This window comes from Protopterus annectens, chromosome 5.part1 (assembly GCF_019279795.1).
Source record: "Protopterus annectens isolate FY-2018-M chromosome 5.part1, PAN1.0, whole genome shotgun sequence".
In the NCBI taxonomy this organism is placed as follows: Eukaryota; Metazoa; Chordata; order Ceratodontiformes; family Protopteridae; genus Protopterus; species Protopterus annectens.
Genome location: NC_056736.1, coordinates 502,188,856 through 502,210,439, shown reverse-complemented (window position 1 = coordinate 502,210,439; position 21,584 = coordinate 502,188,856).

Below are 21,584 nucleotides of genomic sequence, written 5' to 3'. Positions count from 1 at the left end.
GTGTGTGTGTGTGTTGACTGAGTGTCTGCAGGGATACGGCCTTAGCACATAGTACAGCACTGCATCACTGGCTAATGAACAGGTCCAGGGCCTGCTGGGCAGAAGGTTCAGTTTCCCGTACATACTCCAACCCATGAAAGCTGACTACATCAGGAATTGCAATGGCTGTCCCATGACTGAGGTTAGATGGTGTGCTACCAGACTGTGACCAATGTCTGCTGGAGGATGTGCCAGTATGACGATGACCACAACCATGGGGATGACCTCTCCTGGGGTAGACACCTCCAGAAATTATATTGCAATTGATGTGCTACCACTGCAGGAGTGGGATCCTGCTTGTCCATGACCAAGTCGATTAACATCCAGGTACATTGCATATGACTGGCTGTGACGACAGCTCATCATTCATGAAAGATGACTCAGAGCTGACACTGCACATTCCAATGTGTAATGTATTCTATTCAATGAATCCCACATATGGTTCATGCACATCTGTATGCCAGCATGCACATCCTGGACCACCCTTATAACCACCATATATCTATCTATATATCTATATATATATATATATATATATATATATATATATATATATATATATATGTATACTTGTACATATATGTACTGTGGTGTCACAATCTACCTGTCCATTCTCAGATAGTAGTATGTGCAAGGTATGAGCAGGCATTGCAATTGTGTCCATAGGCTGAAGAGGGGATACAAGTCACGCTCCATGTGTCTAGGACAAACTCTGCATCCTTTGACTGTGCCATCTCATCCCCATCATCATCATCATCAGAGGCATGGGGGTAGTTCCACAGTGCTGGAGCCAGTCAAGGTTTCACCAATGAATATACCAAAATAAAAAAATATCCAGTGTAAGTATGACCTTGCAGCACAGCTGCATATGCATTATAACCCTGCTCATACATTTTGCAGTTGGATGTTGCACCTGCATATCTGATGTACTTACATGCTAGAAGTCAGACTTGTTTTATTGACTGTAATGTGAATAAGAGTTAAAAAGTAGGGAAGATAGTAATAGTAGGGCTACATTCCTGCATCATCATCAGCTGAAATTCCCTGGGGCCTATCCACCTCTGACCTGACATCCAGCACCACACTGTGGAACTCTGTGGAGGTGGTACTGGTGTTAAATGATTTCAAGGACTCCACCATCTCTGCAAAGGATGGTTCAATAGATGGCCCACTACCCATTATCCTCCATTCTCATGCCATGGCCTCTGCTCTATGGGTGGAAACAAGAAATGTATCTGTCACTTGCCAGCAGATTGAGTCATAATTTCAATCCTGACCACCCAGAGCATTGACATTGGTGACACTTTCCTGCCAGACACAGTCAAATTAGGATTAGTCAGCAGAGATGGATACCAAGGCCAATCTACCATGGATACAGAGAGCCTCTAGTACCACCTTATTTTCACCCACTATAAATTTGGGCTTGTGGGTGGATGTGGATTTCTGTGCTGGATTCTTTGGCATATATCTGCCAGTATGGAAAATGCTGGAATTAATAACTGTGACCTCACATAGGTGTTAAAAATCCTAACCTATACACTATAATATTAATCAAGCTACTACACTGCAGTAGGGCCTGAGAGTAAAATACATGTACAAAACAATCTTTACCTGAATGTCAGGTACCATTGTTCCCCCAGTACAAAACTACCAGACCATGAGTGGAAGTTAATAAGCATGCAACCGAAGAAGTGCAATGATCATATTGCTACAACCTTGGTACACTAATAAGTGTAACCACATATTCTGAGATACTGAACATTACAATGTTGTTTAGCAGACTTTAACACTAAAACAACCCACAGTAAAATGACTGGTTTCTACCACAACCAGTATGTTTCCAACTTACTTCTTCTCTGAGCTTTGCCCAACACATGTAGATACACTTAAAAATTGCGTCACACTTGTAGGCCTTACAGAAAATAGCTTACTAAAATCTGTTTGTAGAAAGAAGCAAGGTGTAAAAGGAGCATTGTACATTTTATATTAGCAGATAATGATAGCATGTTTCAACATTTGACTGGAGTAAGAGGCTTCTGGATTCGAACAAAGACCATCTTTTGTAGTACAATGATGATCTTTGGCTCTAGTCATGCTTATGAATATGGTAATTAGGGTTCATCTCATTATTGTTTCTGAACAGGTCAATTTAAACATTGTGTAAACCTTAAAAATACTGTGCTGAGTTCTACACAATGAAGAGAACATACCTCAGAACCTGAGGCCTGCTTTATGCATGCATAAGAAGCACAGATTACAGGGACTGGGAAATTGTCATGCTTATACCTCTCAAGTGTTCCTCATTCTGACTAACATTCCTCAAGTTGTAAGGAAGCAATGTTCCCTACAGTTACACATTGAAAGGGTCTGAGACATCTTCAGGTGTTAGCAATTGTTTTTTTTTTAATTTTAACATGTGATACTGTAATGAATAATATAAATTCATAAAAATAACATTATAAGTCTAACATGACACATTGTTAATCATGTTGTGTGATTCTTAGGTGTAGTTGTTGGTAAACTGTTAATACGTGTACCATATGTTGCCCATTTGCTCAGCATTATCAAAGATATGTGTTAGATGGAAGGATGAGACCAGTGGTCATGCTATCTTTAACCAAATGAGGATGGAGTAACTGTTGAACACTTAATCTCAACAGCAAACAGAAGGATGGAGGATTGTCATGTTTCACACCTTAAAGTACTACTCGAATAATAATAATAATACAGCACCTATTATTTTGTCATCCATCAGCAAATGAGGTGCTCTTTGGTGATCATCATTGTACAGGGGATGAAACACATGAGATGTCATGTGGGCACCAGTTTCCTGTAATTTTCTTCAAATCTTGGAAAATGGGACTGTGGCTGGAGAAGGTGAGGTGGAGCACAAAGGGAGTTTAAGGAGGAGGGGTCCAAGAATTTTCTGGATATCCTCCATAAAGTGCTACAACTGCAGGCTCCTGTAGGAGGGATAAACTGGGCTAAAGTATAAAGCTGATGCTTGGAGGAGATTGGTCAAGGTTGTCACCTCTTCTACTAGCATCCCATGCACAGCAGCACAGAGCAATCATCACTACAATGACTGTATGCAGTGCAAGCTTGACTTCCTTGGCTGATGGGCGGCTGAAGTCATTGCACAATTACCACATCAGTACTGTAAGTACAGAACCCTGTCACTAACCAAATATTCTGCTAATACATGCACCATATACCTTTGCATTCTGCACTTTCTTTATCTATAACCCCTGCAGAAATTGAGAGAAATAGGGAAATGCTTGGGGACACACTGGAGTGCCTAAGACATCAATGAGGTTAATATAGCTGCTGTTGTGAAAGGTATGTTTGTTTGCATACAGACAGATACCAATTAAAATTATTGTACAGCAGGACATTTTCCAGTATTGGTATTCCTAACAGGAATTAGTACAATTGTGTGATATTAGACATTTGCGTCTGCATGCCACTTCCCTATGTAGCTGGAGCAGTGGCTCATTATGTTGAGCTTGTGTGCAATATGATTGTTGTGCTTAAATGCTCCCCCCATGATAAAGAAAAACTACTATTGTCATGGTGTGATTGGAGCTGTTAAAATAGCTAAACAAATACAATTTTAAAAAAGAGATCAAATAACTGTATAGGTCATATTATCACGATTATTTTCCTTAAAATTATTTTATGAGTACAAAAAATAATTAAGAGAGCAATTTCATTGTTTTTTATGTCACTTTCCTACCCTCATTGCCCCAATTGTTCTTTTTAAAATGCTCCTCCGTTTCTGTCACTATTATATGCAGCAACAGTACAGAGATCTGCATCTTCCATAGGCATTGCCTGTTGTTTTCCCCCACAGGTGGTTGCAGTAACAACAGCAGCATCACCACCACCTCCAGAGGCACCTAGCACATCTGACTCCCAGCATCACAGAGTTGCCCCCACACTTCCTGCCCTACATGTACCACCTGCAAAAAAGTAACCTTGCACCAGAGTCTAGTACAGTAATGCCTGTTGGAAGCAGTGCAAGTAAGAGTGGCAAAGTTGACATCTATTAGGAACTGGCATATTTTGTAGGGGAGACACTGGACAGGATATTCATTGACCATACAGAGACCATCTAGTTTAGAGGTGCGCCTGCCTAGCACTGCCGCTAGGTCCTGAGGCAGGACACAGTGGTGATTCCTCCCAGATTAAGGACTAATCTCCCATAGTGTCAAAGCTGTCAGAGACTGCTTCTCTAAATACCTAATTCTATCCCTAAATTCTGTGTTCCTCTCCCTTTTGTGACTGCAACCATCTCTGTATGCTATACAATCCTCCTCTTACTATTGTCTTCCCTCTGTTTGTCTGATGTCTTCATCATTTTGTCCCCCCCTTTGTTACCTCTCATCATGTTATTCCTGTCTGTCTCCTCTTGTGACCCATCCTTGTCATCCTACCCAAATCATAAATCCTTGACTTTCTTCCCTAACATTCCCTTCTCAACAAAAAATAAAAATAGTACCTGTCCCACAAAAAATACTTCCTACCACACCTCTCATCTTAACAGACCTTTACTTAAGGTATCAGTGGTAGGCTCCAATAGTCCATTATAAAACACATAGTTTTCTAACAATTCACAGAGGGTGTTAGTCAGTAAATAATTAAAAATCTTGTACCCCACAAGTATTATTAAACTAAGAAGTGGAGAGCTATGCTCCTATACCAGATCCATCCTCTTTATTTATTTGCTTACTTTCTGTTCTACCCTCTACTTACTTCACCTTTTCATAGATTTATAGGTTCATATGTGTGTACTAGGCTAGTGGCCCTGGAGCCTTTACAAGTCTAGCCCATAGGAGTACCCTGGCATAGTGCCACCCAACCTTAGTTCCCAGTGTCTCTGTCGATTAGAGCCATTGGAGTGATCCTTGGGGTGAATTTTGTATTTCCCATCCACTCATCAAGATTTCTCTTGAAGAGGGCCAGTGAGGTGCTCTGTTTGACATGTATGGGAAGTCTATTCCATAGCATGGGCAGTTTTTGGGTTATGAACCTGTCCCTCCAGCATGTTCTGTTGATTGTGGTAATGAGGTTAAGGTCTCTGGAGCATGTGGTGCAGAGGGACTGGGATTTCGTTAGATGTAGCATTTCTAACAGAGCTGGATCATACATGGCTTTGTAAGTCAAGCAGAGAACGCATCTAAGTAGGCGATATGAGACAAAGAATAGTTGGAGTTTTTTTATTCTGTCCATATAGGACAACTGTTTAAGGCCTAGGATCCTCTTTGTGAGGTACTTTTAAAGCCACTCCAGTTGTTGCTGGTGCCTAGTGAGGTACATGCCAAATGGGGCATTGTACTCGATGATTGGCCTAATGAGGGAAGAGTAGAGGGAGACAATAACCTCTTTCTTCCTGGATGCAAAACCCTTAGTAATAAGACATGACACATAGAAGGACTTTCTGACCACAGTGGCAATGTGGTGGTCAAAAGAGAGGTTGCTATCAACCTGTGTTCCCTGATCTCTTATAATGCCCTCTGTATTCAGTCGACTACCATTGATGTGGTAATTCATGGGAACTGGGTTTTTCCCAAAGGTGATGACACATCTTTTGGCATTGAGCTTAAGGCCATGGTTCTGACATCAGTCGTTGGTCTCAGTGAGGCCTTTCTGTAAGATGTCAACATCACTTGTGGAGTTAATAATGGCTCCCAACTTGCAATTGTCTGTGACCTTTGTCAGCCAGTGTCCCTTTGTGTTGGTCTGGACTTTTGAGAAGTAGAGACCAAATGGGAGAGGACCCAGGACTGATCCCTGTGGGACTCCACTCGTGACTGGTTAGCAGTCTGACTTGAAGGCAGCTACTTTCACACTGCGGGTTCTATCTGTGATCTAATTTGCAACCAACCTAGTGATATTAATGATGACTAGCTTAGTGAGTCTTTCTATGATTCCTGAGTGGGGAATGGTATCAAAGGCCTTGGCTAGATCAAGGTCGGCTGTATGAACCACCTTGCCTTCATCCACAGCTCTGATGACTGACTCAAAGAAGTCAACCAAGTTGAGTAGGCATAATCTATCCTTCACAAAACCAAACTGTGTGGGATCCAGAGTTTGGAGATTCCCTATATCCTTGTTTATTAGGCCCATGATGATGCATTCCATAGCTTTGCATATCAGACATGTCATCTCTGCCATACTCCCATTTCCAACCTTTAATCTGGTCAAAAAATTCGATAAACACACCACACACATTCCCAAAAAGACATTATATGTTAAAATCATCTTTCTCTGGCCATATGTTGTTGACAGTTGGCACAGAGTGACATTGCTGGTCATCTGATCACAGGGAAATGATAGTTCTTATCCTTTGGCTAAAATGAAGTAAAATCCTTTGAACCTGCTAAGAATTTGCCATCAGTCATGAACATGAGCTGAATACTCATGAGTGTCACCAAACAGTATTGGAATACATTAAAGGTAATAACTTCAGTGGAAATGGCTTAATGCATTAATGATGTGTCGAGTCCATTCTCAATGCACTAGGTGTAAGGCTGTAGTCCCCTGGGGGTGTGATGTTGTTTTACAATATTACATTTTTATCATACAACTGTATGCCATTACAATGCAATATTTTCTTTTTTTTTAATTTCTTAATGGTGCTTCACTGAGTGTTTTGGTGGCATAACTTAGTAATTCACAGGTTTAGGGGATATGAGTGACAGAGCCATGGGTTTGACTACATTACCCTCATAAGTGTTATATCAATGTATTTCCTAAGTATGGTTTTGCAACACACCTGTCAAAAGCTGTGTTGGGGAGAATGTGAGTGATGCAGAGATAGTTTCAAAGCCATGTAGTTGTAATCATGTTGTAGTTCCTTTCTTCTGAAATCAAACAGTCCTATCCTCAGTGTGTGCATTGTACCATGGAGTTTGCCACTATCTAACTAAATGAAAGTATGGAGTCATCTAGTATTTTAGAGTTCATGAAGTTTCTGATATATGCTCCTAACCCCCAAACATCCTGCTCATTCCTTTTTAGCTCACTTTGAGTGCTACTCTCTGTTTGCTTACTTTTGTACTGTCTGATCTATATTACCATTTGAAGTCTTCTACCTGGTCCAATAATAAACACAGTGCACACACATAACAACAATACAGGTAAACAAATGGTTGTTTTACACTGTTTTGTATCCATTCAGCAAACTTGCTACATAACCCATATGTGTGTCTTTTCAATGACCCTTTACAATTGGACAGCTTCAGTGGTAACCCTTGCTGATGCATTGCTATGCATCATACAAATATCCATTCCATGGGTTTGTAGCCATTGATGTATAGCTGTCTACTTTGCCCACCTTTATCCTGCTTAGTCCTTATATCCTTACCTTTTATCATCCCATCTGCTCACTGCCCTTTTTCATCTTTGTCCTATACCCTTTACCAGAGCTGGATCATGGTCAAATGGGGCCCAAGCCAGTGAAATGGGCATGGGCACCCCTTGCAGCTATTCTGATGCCCCACTACTTGTTTTTCTCCCCCCTTTTACCATAAATACTGCTCAAAACTGTGAGCGTGCATACAATTTTCTTTTTTACTTTTGAAATGAAGGCAGGGATATGGATTTAATTAAATACTTTTAATTTAAATATGCTTTGTTGACCAGGTTAGTCCCACTATGCTTGTAACTTCTTTTCAGGGTACACCCTTGGTGGTATTTATACTACTAGGGGAAATTTGGCAAGGCATTGAAGAATTTCTCCCTTCTCTTTTGTGTAGCTCAGGTGGATGTAAAACATTTCACAGCACCTACCATTAACATAGACAGATAGGGTCTCATTTTAACATCTCATCCAAAGGATGACACAGTCAGGAATGTAACCACCCACCCCCTTAAAGTGCACTGTTGTATCAGCAATCCATCTACATGGTGTAGGAATACAACCCACAGCCTTCTGCACCAAAATCAAGTATGCTACCTGTTCTGCTACTAATATTACTTTGAAATTCTATAACTCAAACACTGAGGGACATTTGCTAAACAATTGTGCAATGAAAACAGACTTAGCATGAGCAACAGTAAATTTCTCTTCCCTTGAAACTTGAATTTCTTGAAAATGCACCGAAACTTACATTTTATGAAAATGTGACCATGTAATTTTGAAGATTTTTCCCATTAAGCAGTGAAACAAAATGTATGAACTAGTAAAAGAGAAAATTACCCATTTCAGCACATTTCTACCAACTCTGCTGACTAAGTGAGCAGTCTGATAGTTGACACAGAGGTTTAAGGCTCTTGTCTTATGTAACCAAGGTACATGGTTTGAGCCTGAGCAAGCTAACTCACTAATCTGCCATCTCTACCTATGGCATTACAAACACACACACACACACACACACACACACACACATACACACACACACACACACACACACACACACAAAACCCTATGGCAGTAGTTTGAGAAGTGGTCATAAAGGATGGAAGCAAGCAGTCAAGTTCTAGGATGCATTTAAAGCTCAAGCATTGCTGTGTGTGCAAATCTGAGTTTGAGAAATGTTCGCAAAGGATAGAAGAAAACAGTCAAGTTCTAAAATGTGTGCATGCAATGCACAGATGCAGAGTATATCCTTAAAAACATGATTTTGTGTTTAATTAAAAATTAAATGTTGTGGAAGCCTCCAGTGCCTAGGTCATGTAATGCTGGATCTGGCTCTTCCCTTTTACAACATTTAATCTTATGAAAAATTCATTATCACACCAGATACGTGCCCAAAAAAGACTTATAAAATAAATATATCGTCTATCTGTGATGCATGGCAGTTGGCAGAGATCAACTCTGCTGTTCATATGTGTGCAAAAAGAAATGGCACTTGTCTTCTTGTAGAAAACAATGAGAAAAATACTTTGAACACACTAAGAAACTGGCAACTGATGCATGAAACAGGCAGTACTTACTTAAAGGATACTAAAAGGATAAAAGGCCTAAACAACATGTCCTACATGGACCAACTCATATCCCTGTCATTATACTCGGTATCCCACAAACTGCTAAGAGATGACCTGTGGCTGGCATAGAAGGTAACCTCCAACCCATTACTGATGGATTTAATGCACATCAGCAAGTCAATTTCTGTCAGAAATACCTGGTCTAGGGATATAAACGTCTTCTGTAATATCAACAGAATGGTTTGGATGAACAGATATATGTTGCAAAGGATACCACTGCTGTGGAGCAGACTGCCCATCCACATAAAACAAAGTTCACCCCTGTTCATTTTCAAACACAACTATGGATGTGAAACAGAAAATGTACCCCAGGACTGCCCCTTGTACTACTAATGGACAGAGGCAGCTCCTAAATTCTTTATCCCATGCACGGGTCCCTTCAAGTTATCTTTATATGATCACAGCTATTCTCATCAGGGGTAACATATCGTTATTGACCAATCAATAACCAAATGGGATAGATTATTTGAGCACAAAAAGGGAAATCAGTTAGGCTTAAAATGCCTGACAAGGGCAGCTAGCCTAGTACTTACCTATAAATCTATGACTATAATACTGACATAAGATCAAGTTAATAGTTTCAGTTTAACAGCTTCCATCAATCATTGTATGCACAAAGTGATGTGTACATTGTTGAGCCACTGCTGGGAGGGTTTTGATCTCCTGATAATTGCATGTTGCTTACCAATGTTCATTTTTCTGTCTTCCGTACTGTTTGAACATTCCCTTGGAATGTGTGTTTTCTGACCCTCTTCACTATAAGTACTTCTGTATCTCCAACTGATAATGTGCTAGTTCATTTAGTATGTAGGTCTATCTTGTAGCAGTACACTAAATAATCAATTTCAAAGACTAATCAATTTCAAAGACAAAGACTAATGAAGTTAGGGGTCACCACAGCGAATCACCTGTACGCTCATGATTGGCAGTAGAGTGTTATGGTGTTGAGTTGTCAGCCTGGTGCCCAACCTTCCACAGAAGGCACACACACTAACTCACACCTGGGGACAATTTAGTGCCCAATCCACCTACAGCATGTCTTTGGGATGTGGGAGGAAACCCACACAATCACAGGGAGGACATGCAGACTCTGCACAGAAGGAACTCCAGCCTAGGATCAAACTAACAAACCTCTTGCTGTGAAGTGGCAATGCTAACTGCTGCACCACCGTGGCCACCCGATAATGACATATTATTAAAATCTGTAAAATAAAATAACTTATATTATTTAATAAAATAATTATGGGTATCCAAGAGCTTCTATGGCTGAGTGTACTGCTGCAGTGTCATGTAGATTGTCAATACACTGACAGAATGATTTCAATCCCATGATGGTTGGCATATTATTTTCCAATGTTCAGTTTTCAGTTTTCAACAGCATTCTAACATTTTCCTGAAATGTGTTTGCAGATCTCTTCACTGTAAATATGTCGTGGCTTCAATTGATAATATGTTGCTCCAGAGAATGTCATTGGGAAAGTCAGGGATTTAAATCCATTTAGGTGTAATTCTGTTGCCTTCCTGTCATGTGTTCCATTCTCCTGAAAATTGTTTTCACTTGCCTTTTCTATGAGTGTTTCCATGGCATACTTTGCTAATGCCGTGGTGTATAGAATATTCATGACATAGGTGTGTGTGTGTGTGTGTGGGGGGGGGGGGTTCACTGCCTTTCATGTGTGTCGATCTTTTCTTGATATCATGAATTAATTTCCCCTGAAAGTAAATTCTCCATCATCAATGTATAAATTAAAATGGGGAGTTTGGCACTTTACAACCTAATTTATTTATGGATTTTTTCGGCTAATGTTTAACTTTCAGTTTAGGATATATGGGCAGTGCTATTTTCCAACCTCAGTCATGCTTGGTCTGTAATCGAAGTCCTTTTCCTGTATCCTCTGATTCCTTCAGCTTTTCGTTCCTGTCTGTACAATACTTCCATTCAGCCTACTGTATGGTCAAAAATAAACAGACACACAACAAACCTGTCAAGAATGCGTATATAATTCAATTTTTCTGTGCTCATATGTTACACAGCAGTTGTCATGGAGCAAATTCAATGGCCATAAACAACCACAGAGAAAAAGCAATCCACATTAATGGCAAAGATGATGAAAAATACTTGAATGCACTAGTTGGTCATGCAACTGCACCAATCCTTGATACATTTACCAATCTGAAATAAAAGAAAGCTACTGCCTTTATTTGAACTCCTTCAATTGCTCAGTTATTTTTATTGTATCAAAATGCATACAACAAAAACCGAATAGCACATGCAACTCACATGTGAACTGTTGTTTGTTTAGCAAAGTTCTGCAGTATCCTAACTGTTTTTGCTGGATTGATTTATATATATATATATATATATATATATATATATATATATATATTTGCTGGCTTCTGATATGTGCTGAAAGTGCTATTTTTCTCACACCCTTATTCCTGCTGTGTTAAATACTGGTCAGACAACTTGTGTGTTTTATCTGATTGTCTCAAGGCTTGCTAGTATAATTAATATTGCTTGTTTGTTACCTCTGCATTCATTGCTTGAAACCCCTTGAGTTCTGACTGAGAGTGCTACTGAAACAATTCAAAATATAAAGTCATAAGTATATTTTTGGGCACTTCTTTTTATAGTTCTGCAGTATCCTAATTGTTTTTGTTTGATTGATTTAGGTATATATATTTGCTGGCTTCTGATCTGTGCTGAAAGTGCTGTTTTTCTCCCACCCTTATTCCTGCTGTGTTAAATACTGGTCAAACAACTTGTGTTCCCCACCCTCCCTTCCTATTGGTATCTTCTTGTTATACTTGGTGGCTTTGCAATTGCCCACCCCTACTGTATATTTGATCCGTGACACTCCTCCCAGTCTAGTGTTATTAGCTCAATCTACCTAATGCAGAGAGGAACAAAAAATGCACTTTATTCATCTGCCTTTACTGTATTTTGTGTTTCTTCCTAATTTATTACTTTATTTTGCTTTTGCCTCTGCTTGAAAGTGCTCATTTGTACTTATTCTGCTACATTTATTACTGCTTGGTAGTATCCTGATTAAATTGTAACTGTTATTCTAAGCATTTTGGTTTAACCACTTGGACTTCAGACCAGTTGTTTTACATTAAGAAGGTTTGTGGTCTGCACTGTTGTGGCAGGACAGGTAGCTTACATCCTTCTAAGTTTGAAATTGCTGATTGAAGGCTTAGTGTCTGTTATTCTAAAAGTGTATTAGATCTGGTTTAAGCACTTGGGCTTCACGCCAGTTATTTTACATTAAGAAGATTTGTGGTCTGCACTCTTTTGGGAGGAGAGGCTGGATTCTGCACTTCTGAGCTGTGAATTTCTGGTTAAAGGCTTATTGTGCCTGCTTATTTGAACTGTTTCTTTCTGAAATTGGTGCACCTTGTTTGCTGTAGCATAGACTAGATACAGGCCAGCTGAATCTAGCTTTGTTTGTACAACATGAGCACTAATCCAGGCCATCTTTTTTGAAGAAGGTTCCCCTGCACCCTAGTGGCAGGAGTGTGCAGTTAGAGCTTGACTGAGTGAAGACCGCTGGAACAGGGCTCAGTTTTGAGCTTTTTACTGATTAATTGGGTAATTTGTTTAAATCAGTTTGCTCATTTTCTATTGTTATATATAAAAAAAGAAAAAAATTGCAATTTATTCATCTGCTTTAACTGTATTTGTGTTTCTTTCTACTTTATTACTTTATTTTGCATTTGCTGTCTGTTCTTAAAGGTACTGAATTGCATTTGTTCTGCTGAATCTATTACTGCTTGTTAGTAGCCAATTAAATTGTAACTGTTATTCTAAGCCTTTGGTTTACACACTTGGGCTTCAAACTAGTTGTTTTACATTAAGAAGGTTTGTGGTCTGCACAGTTGTGGCAGGACAGGTAGCTTACATCCTTCTAAGTTGGGAGTTGCTGACTGAAGGCTTAATGTCTGTTATTCTAAAGTGTATTAGTTCTGGTTTCAGCACTTGGGCTTTGGGCCTATTATTTTGCATTAAAAAGGTGTGGTCTGCACTCTTGTGGGAGGAGAGTGTAGATTCTGCCCTACTGAGCTGGGAGCTTCTGGTTAAAAGCTTATTGTGCCTCCTTATTTGAACTGTTTCTTTCTGAACTTGTTACACTTTGTTTGCTGTAGCATAGACTAGATTCAGACCTGCTGAATCTAGCTTTGTTTGTATAACATGAGCACTAATCCGGGAAATTGCTGATTGAAGGCTCAGTGTCTGTTATTCTAAAAGTGTATTAGTTCTGGTTTAAGCACTTGGGCTTCGGGCCAGTTATGTTACATTAAGAAGGTTTGTGGTCTGCACTCTTTTGGGAGGAGAGGCTAGATTCTGCCCTTCTGAACTGTGAATTTCTGGTTAAAGGCTTATTGTGCCTGCCTATTTTAACTGTTTCTTTCTGAAATTGGTGCACCTTGTTTTCTGTAGCATAGAATAGATTCAGGCCTGCTGAATCTTGCTTTGTTTGTACAACATGAGCACTAATCCAGGCCATCTTTTTTGAATAAGTTTCCCCTGCACCCTAGTGGCAGGAGTGTGCAGTTAAAACTTGTCTGAGTGAAGACTGCTGGAACAAGGCTCAGTTTTGAGCTTTTTATTGGTTAATTGGGTAATTTGTTTAAATCAGTTTGCTCGTTTTCTATTGTTATATATAAAAAAAGAAAACAATTGCACCACTTTTTTCATGTGCTTTTACTGTATATGTGTTTCTTTCTACTTTATTACTTTATTTTGCTTTTGCTGCCTGTTCTTAAAAGTACTGAATTGCATTTGTTATGCTGAATTTATTACTGCTTGTTAGTAGCTGATTAAATTGTAACTGTTATTCTAAGCCTTTGGTTTATGCACTTGGGCTTCAGACCAGTTGTTTTACATTAAGAAGGTTTGTGGTCTACACAGTTATGGCAGGACAGGTAGCTTACATCCTTCTAAGTTGAGAGCTGCTGATTGAAGGCTTGCCTGTTATTCTAAAGTGTATTAGTTCTGGTTTAAGCACTTGGGCTTTGGGCCTGTTATTTTACATTACAAAGGTGTGGTCTGCACTAGGGTTGCCAATTTTTCATGTCAAAAATTCTGGACATGTACGTGAAAGCAAAAAAGGCATGTAATTTTGGTACTCAAAATAGAAAATTTTGCTTAATAATGTTTGGAATCATTAGTCTCTCTCTCACACTATTTTTATTAACTGCAACTTACATTTCTTACTTTTTTCTGGCTGTAAACTGTAAGATTTTGTATTTACACAGCCATGGAACAATAAAACATACCCATGGGTATGTTTCTTTCTTGCAAAATCTCATGTTTCTACAAAAAATGTCCAACCTTGGGCATTTGAAAAGGTGGCAAGTGGCAACCCTCTGCTTCCCGTTACATTGGACATGTCATATGATCTTTCTTTATGGTTAGTTGAGCTGAAAGTACTTAATACTTTATTCTGCTTAATACTGAAAATGTATTGTCTTCTGTCGGCGGGCTGACACTGCCTGTCAGGAACTTGATGATGCTTGAATCATCTTGCTTGCTGTAAGATGGGGTAAAAAATTGCAGATAATCTTCATGAAGATGTACAGACAGACTAAACAAAGCTAATTGACAAAATAAATAACTAATAAATGCATTTGAAAAGGATCCCTGGAAAACATAGGCTGGGGTGGAAACAAGAGAAGGAGCCTGAATTAAAATTGGCATATTTACAATTACCCAAAAAAGTGGACAATGTGAGGAGACAATAAAATTGAAAATAAATATTATATAGAAAAATAACAAACCATTTTGCTCAATTCACTAATGCTGAAAAGGAAACTGACAGTACTTAAATGATGCAAAATTATGGAAAAAAAAAGATGCCGAGTCAGTGAGCTGATGTTAGGTGACTTCAACCAAATATGTGATTGTGAAGGTCTGAAGGAGGCCTAGGTGCTAAAGACTCACAGGGTTTTTACTTCAATTAAACGTACACTTGTCATTCATACATGACAGCAAACCTCTCCATTCATAGGCTCCTAGCCAAAGAGAATAATTATCCTGATGCTTAAACTGTAAGTAGTTCACAGAATTCTGTCTCACTCTTACACACACACACACACACACACACACACACACACACACACACACACACACACACACACACACGCACACAAAACATGAACATGCATATACACAGCTGCACAGTCAGTGACACATACATATGTAATATGAAACTTTATTTTAATCGCTAGTGCATTGTTAGATACACCATTTTTGTTGCATGCATATTATAGCAAAGTTAACACAGTGTTAAGGAAGGGCACACAAAATATTGGTTTATAATATTTTTTCACACACAGTTTAGCAAGGGGAAACAAAACACTCAGTTGCAGTTCAACCTAGTTAAAACAGAGGAAAAAAAACTCAGGACAGAGGAGAGGACACTTGTTTTATCTTCTCTTACACAAAAATTAGAAAACGCAAAGCACTTCCTTCGCAGAAATGGATAAGCAAATTTAAATCAATAGTCCTTCGCCCTAGCACTGGCACTACTACTGGCTGAATTTTCTAGTCAATTAATATGTCTAAAGTATAGAAACGTTCCCATGTTTCCATGCAGAATCAGATGCAGTCTAAACACACTCTGTGACATAGTTCCTTTAGCAGTCTGCAGTTAGGATATGCAATACATAATCAGCTTTTATTATACATTTTTGGGGTCTTTTGAAAATTTGAAGATAAACAACTCTGTACACTTTAGCCACCCTCTGAAGGCAGGATCAACAGTTCTTCCAGTACAGTTTAGTTAATCTGCTTAACAATGAAGGAAATTTGCTGAAGTATATATAATCCAGTAAGCAAAACTTCATAGTTTTTTCTTCTGCTATCAGCAGTTTAGCAAACACGACTTTCCTTTTACTAATTTTGCATTTTAGAATACCCTACTTTTAAATATATTCTGCTGATGAAAATTTACAATTTTACAAATAGCCCTTAGACTTATCTAAGTCTCTTCGACTCCTCATGTAAAAATTGATAACTTGGTACAGAAAAGATGTAACTGCTTCTACAGTAAACTGATAATTTGATAAGTAGAAGTTGTGACTGCTTGAAGTAAACATGGCACAATGGGATCAGCCTGGATCCTTTTTACAGTCTAGACTAGTACTGCGAGTGTTAAATGACCTGCTACACATCCACAGCACTGGTTACAGCAGCAGCTGCACTCACTGCTTTGGTTTGCTTGCTTTGGCTTCAGTTAGTCCTGCTGCTGGATGGCCATCAAATCTCCCACTCTCTGAGTTGGAATGTAATATTTACAGTTACATTAGGATCCACAATGACTCAGTCACTGCTCTCCTACTCCTATAGGTTTCTGGGGCTTGCTGTTCTTTTGTTATAGAATAGAAGTCTCCTCTGACTGAGGACAGTTCTAAAGCCATCCAGTTTTAAGGACGTCTCCCAGTCCCACTTGAATCCCACAAGGTCCTCCTCCTACTGTCCCTAACACTTCAATCAAATATATACCAGGTCCATAAACTGTTATTGTTCCATGACTACTGTCTACTGCTCTAATCCCTGTTCTTCTTAAATGAATATTTCTGCTCACTTTTTGCAGATCTCAGCAATGACTTTTCTTTGGATACATAGTGAAAAAACTGAGAACAGAACATATCAAAGTTGACTTTTGCACATAGTTCAGCTTTCACAAGTTCAGGCCTCATGCGGTTTCTTTCATCAGTCCACATGTTTTTCATCATTGAAAATATACGTTCAACATGGGCATTGCTAGTAGGAATAGCAAAAACAAATTCGATGATTCATTTCAAGTTAGGTGCATCACAACCACTAAAGAATTCAACTCATCATTTGTCAACTTCAGCTTGATTTTCCTTCAGCTTTGGAATGACTTGTTTCAAGCACAGATACTCCGCATACAGTTCATCTCCATCAACAGTCACACCACAGGCTGATACTATCTTTAAAATGTCAGAAAAACAGCAAGGCTCATCAAGGTTTAGAACACGCAGTTTCTTCAGCAGACTTGTTTCAAAGTCAAACCACTTATCCAGGTAAACAATCGTTCGATCGTACACTTTCAGTGCTTCTGTTTTAAATGATGACACATGGCTGTTGGTCATAAATCTGAAATTGTTGTTAACAGCAAAGCCAAAAAATTGATCATTTTTTCTCTCCACCAACTCATTGTGTACTTTCTCCATCACAGCAAAAAGCTGTGTGATATAAGTTGTATTTGACTCCCGCTGCTTAATGGCCTGTGTGAACACTCTCATGAAGCTGTACAAAAAATGGATGTAGCATTCTGGGGCAGAAAGTTCACCATTCTTCAACAACCCATCTTCCTGATCTGAAATAAAACTCCAAATCAATTTATTTGTTTCCTGTTTTCCTTCACTGATGAAGTAAATCTTTACAGCTGTCCAGCATTTAATAAGCCTTTCAACTGCAGGTTCAAGAGACAACCAACGTACAGGAATATGATGCAATAAAGCAACGTATTCTTCCCCTGCAAAGTCATAGCAAGATTTCAGCTCATCCAACCATTTAGCTGATGATGAAAATTCGTTGTACACCTTGACAATCAACTGCTCAACATCATAGCTTAGCTGTTTGCATGTGTGTTTGGCAGAGTGCAGAACATGGCAGTTGCAGTTTGCTTTGATAAGACATGGCTGTTTGGTCTTTAAATTAGTAAAAATGGAATGGTGCCTGCCATAGTTGACAGATGCATTATCAGCACAGTAGCTGACTAAGTTTTCAACTTGCAGTCCATTGCCTTCTAGCACTTCTAAAATCTTAGTTGTTACTCCATCTGCCGTTTCATCACTGTCCACATAGAAATCAATGCTAGATGAAAAGAACCTGACTGAAACTGGATACATTTTCAAATTGCCTTTGTTTGAAGCATCCGTTGCTAATGAGAATGGCTTATTTTGTTGCAGTTCCCTTATAGCCAGCTCCATGGAATGAGGTGATAAAATGTTTTCAGTGAATGACTCTGCTTTGGTTTTTCCACCGGAAATTTTTTTGCTCAATTTGGAATCGGAAAATATTTGGCAAAAGACTTTATTACCACAAGCCTGTGAAGAGTAGCTATGACGATGTTGTATTCCATGAAACGTCATTGCTAATTCAGAAGCAGTAACTTGTTCTTCATCCAAACAGTTGGGAGTAGGAAAGAAATGCTTCACTGTACTTGACATTTTTTGGCTTTCAAAGTTTCGTTTGTGCTTGTCACCAGCTGCATGTTTCTGGACGGTTGTAAGTCCATCAGTTCTGACAGAAAATGAACAGCAGCAAACTTTGCACCTGGCAAAGTCGACGTTTTTATCATCCTGGTATAACCATGATTTGAACTCTGAATCCTTCAGCCACTCCTGTCGAAACACGCAAATTCGTTGTTTCTTTTTAGGTGGAGTGTCTTCCTTAGTAGTCGCACATGTAGGAAGTGAGGTTATCTTCTTCACAGGTGCAGGAGGAAGTCCATTATCCATTTCAAGATGTGTGATGCAGAAAATCCTGTTTGTCTATTAAATTTCCTAGTATAAAAGGAAAACAATATAATTTACTTGCCCCTCATCAAGAAATAAGTAGAATGGTGCTAGAATAAAGTAAGGGTGGGGGAGACAGGAGCAGTTTGGATTCAGATCATCAGGAGGATACACTAACCAAATTAACAAACCTGTTGCAATGCGACAGATAGTGGACTGTGGAGAAAAGGCTAGCGATGTGGAAAGAGTCCAAATGGGCATTTCTAGATTTGGAGAAAGCATACAAGGTTCCAAGAAAGTTGATGTTGGCAGTGCTAAAATAGTTCAAAGGCTCCAGAAACAGTAGACTTCATACAGGCTATGTACAGTACAAGAGCCCAATGACACAAGTACTGTTGAAGTACAAACAGTGTGGACTCAGAGGGATTTCCAGTGGGTGCGTGGATGTGCATTCAGATGTAGTTTTGCACCCACCCACTACTGTTCATACTGGTGATGAACTACATAATTCCCAAACAAGTTGAAGGGAACAGATCAACAAAGTTTGTTGTACTATTATTAATTCAGAATGCAATTATATACAGTCTCTCTGCATGATTGAACAATTTGAATTATAATATAATATATATATAAATATATAATAGATGTATGAAACCAAACTCCTGCCAACAAGGGAGAGCTACAAGAGTATCAGATGCAGCCTGGTAATCCAGATTCCATAACCATAACAGCTTCTTCCAAGTTTCAATACACACGCTAAATCAGACTGCTCTGAACAACAAACCCATAGCCTAACCCACTAAATGGGTAAAGCATTATGTGCAACAATATGTCATTGCTATTTACATAACTGTACATAGCTCACCACCGTATACGTCTCTATCTGCCCTATAAAACTATAAACGTTAAGTGTATGGCATACATAGATACATTGGTGATGGCTGGTGATAACTTTTTTTACATGTGTGCCTTTTTATCTATTTATAGTACTGCTTGTTATATATTCTTATATTTCTACTATGTTGTTGTATTTGTTTTGTTTTGTTTCTGCTGTAGAAAAAACTTTTAATTTTTTTCTTACTTTATTTTTAGTATCTTATTTTAATTTCTATTTTAGTATTTTAAATTATTAATTTAACTTATTTTAGTATTTTAAATTATTAATTTAATCTTATCTTCCTTCTGTACTGCTGTGATCTCACTGACAACTACATCATTGTGCAGTCTTACAACAACAGACTGGATTGAGATAGCTAAGTTAGCGACAAACAATGCATAATCCCATTAACAAACCAGAAAACTACTATAGAAAACTACGCATGCCTTCTGAGACTGTAAATGGCATTATCAAGCACTGCTCTACAAGCAGAATTATCTGCTCTACAAAAGAAGAAACAGCTATTTGTAATCCAAATCAGTGCAGCAGGGAACTCACTATACTAAATGGTCTCAAAAAAAAGTAGAACACCAACACTCTCTCTCCCTCAAACTGACAATTAAAACTCCTTCAAATCACAACTAACACACAGTACCTAAATTTGGATTCCTTACTTTGCTCTTGCACTTTCCTAGGATAAAACTCTACAACTACAAACATATACCAACAATGTTATGCTTTCTTTTACATTTCAGCTAAACTCTAGACTGCCATTACCATATTTTCTTCTTCTCCCTTTTCCCCCATTGGTTTACAATTTTACTATACTTTCCACAGTGTTCCACTCTTCCACACTGCTACCAATCTATAAATTTAGAATCTGTCAGTCTCTGTATAGTCACACATTTACTACTACTACTGATACTGACGGTACAATTCAAAGGAAAGTACTATGAAAATGATCACCATTCCATTAATAATGCACTGTGCAGTTGTGTATTATTTATTATTTGCTGTTTTTTATTATACCTTCTGTGTAACTATGCAATGAAAGTTATTTCTTCTCTGTCTGTAATGTATCCACTGTACTTACTTACCTAATATTGACTTCTTCCACAGTCCAGACTTGACTTCTTCCTTTCCCTTCTTCTTCCCACCTAAAAGATAATTCACTTTTGTTGTTTTCCACACGTCAGTCACCTTCGCTTTTTCTTTGCATAATGGTGGATGTTGGCTGCATGGTGTTTTTATACATGCCTCACACTCAGGAGCTGTCAAACATGGATTTCAGTTTGCTTTCTTCAATTCTGACGCGGTGCTGAATTAGTGGTAATTGGTTATTTCAGCTTTCACTTGCAAACTGAGGCTAACCAATCAGCTTCAGGGGAAATGCTTCAATTCGGTTACTGTGCGGGGCTGCAGGCTGACTGACTACTAGATTTGCATGAATTGTGTGTCAGTCAGTGTGAGCTGTATGAATCCAGCAAACCCCACACACGCCCCCATCTAAAGAGTGTACAGTGCAGAGTGAGTCAAAAGAAGCAAAGAGAAAACAAGTGTACTTTGTTGTTGTTGTATGGGGCTCGACTCGAGAGCTGCTTTTGTGTTGTGGACTCCACCCTCCTGCTAGCCTAGTATGGTACAGTACCAAAATTTTGGAAAGCATGGTCGGAATCTCCTCTGTGCATTTACTGCTTTAGCTACTGAGGTTAGGAAGGTAGATGTGACTAGTGTGTAACTCGCTGATGTTTCATCGGCAGTTGTGGGCTGTATAATAGTTTAAGAATGGATTTGCAGAAATCTTAACCTTTGTAGGACTGACTTGTTTACCTTAACCAGTTCAGACTTAAGTAACACACTAGAACGAAATTTCTCCTTGAGTAGTTTTATAAGTTGCTTCTATTACGACGACTTCAAAATGTTTGAAAGAAAATGAAAATGATATATATGCAAGCACTATCAGGAGCTTGATAAAACGTCCAGGAGGGGTTGAATTGCCATCTACTGCACAGAACCTTTTTTATAACTAATGATTTAAAAAGGTGTGATTAACACATTTCAATACCAAGAGGAAATACCAGTACCACTCATGTTTCTTTTGCTATGTCAGTTAACTTAAAATGTTTTGTAATTTTGCATGATCCTGGGGAGTCTAATGTATCATCTTAAAACCAAGCTTCTCTAA